The sequence below is a fragment of the Perognathus longimembris genome, chromosome 25 (assembly GCF_023159225.1).
Source record: "Perognathus longimembris pacificus isolate PPM17 chromosome 25, ASM2315922v1, whole genome shotgun sequence".
Lineage (NCBI taxonomy): Eukaryota > Metazoa > Chordata > Mammalia > Rodentia > Heteromyidae > Perognathus > Perognathus longimembris.
This window is the reverse complement of record NC_063185.1, coordinates 1,087,953-1,089,412: the sequence shown is the minus strand read 5'-3', so window position 1 is coordinate 1,089,412 and position 1,460 is coordinate 1,087,953. Positions and strand designations below refer to the sequence as shown.

Sequence of the window (1,460 nt, the reverse complement as noted above, 5' to 3'; positions counted from 1 at the left end):
CTGATTTCCTGTTATCTGGGTATAAGAAGCCCTTATCATCTAGTCGTGTTAATAATTTTCAAGGAAACACATTGCTTATAGTCTTTTACTTCATGTTCCCTCAAGTTCATTCAAACCAGTATTTGAAATGAACCCTTGGCCAATAATTGGCTACAAGATTCCAATGAAATGGGAAAGAGAGAGAAATGTTTACTAGGCTTCCTGTTAACCCTGCAGCTTCCAAGAGAGGAGATGGCATTCAATTTGCTTTTTTAGAACAGACAATAAAAATTGCATAAGCCAAACAACAAAGTAAAGTACAACAAGGTGCTGCCAATGGTTAGGTCTCGAGTTACACTGGGAAAGTTCAAATGAATGGTTTTAGAAGATGTCTGGCCCTCACCTAAGGAATCACAAACCAGGCCAATGGCATGGCGCATCACTGGGCTGATCCAGAAGTGTGAATGTAATCCAGGCTTTCAGGAACTGTGAATAATTCGATGTTTTTTTAAAAAATATTTTTATCAATTTTTAAATCTGAGTCTTTTGTTTTGTTTTTTAGTTAGTTTTTTTTTTTTTTTTTTTTGGCCAGTCCTGGGGCTTGGACTCAGGGCCTGAGCACTGTCCCTGGCTTCCTTTTGCTCAAGGCTAGCACTCTGCCACTTGAGCCACAGTGCCACTTCTGGCCATTTTCTGTATATGTGGTGCTGGGGAATCGAACCCAGGGCCTCATGTATACGAGGCAAGCTCTCTTGCCACTAGGCCATATCCCCAGCCCAAAGACTGCTGGAGATGCCGGGGATCGAACCCAGGGCCTCATACATGCGAAGCATGTGCTCTACCACTGAGCTACATCCCCCGCTGCTAAATCTGAGTCTTATGTCTAGCACTTACCTAGCCTTTTTTTCTTCTTGGTCAACTTGTTTTTTGTTGTTATTTTTAATCTCTTCCTGCCTAGTGCTCACCTTTAATCATTGGATAAGTTCGGAAAGTTCGCTGGCTGTCTTCTTTCCAATCTTTCCATGGGAAACCCTCACTGATATTCCATATTGCTTGAGTCACTTCTCATCTATATATCATCTGTCATCTATCTACCCATTCATCTCTCATCTCTCAATCCATCAAGCTCTATCACCTGTCATCCATCCATCCATCCATCACCAATCATCTATCTGTGTATCTATTATCTGTCTAACTATCATTTATCTATCTATCTACTATACACCTATCTACATAGCAATCTATGTAGCTACCTTCAATCTATCTGTTGTCTATCTACCTATTATCTCTCTATCTATATATGTATGTTTGTTTGCATATATGTATATACGTATGTCTGTCTGTCTGTCTGTCTGTCTCTCTCTCTTTCTTCTCATAGACACAGTCCTGGTCCTTATAGTACTCATCAGCAATGAGAAATATTACAAATTTATTTCAAGATGTGACGATTTATCATAAATTATGAATTTTTAATCAGCTTG

At 39.6% G+C, this 1,460-nt stretch overlaps 1 non-coding gene across 1 annotated transcript; it reads right to left on the bottom strand.

The window, feature by feature from the left end:
- Nucleotides 1-766: 766 nt before the first annotated feature.
- On the bottom strand, nt 767-838 carry Trnaa-cgc. The gene has a single exon. It is a non-coding gene; the product is annotated as a tRNA-Ala (tRNA).
- Between the last annotated feature and the right edge of the window lie 622 nt (nt 839-1,460).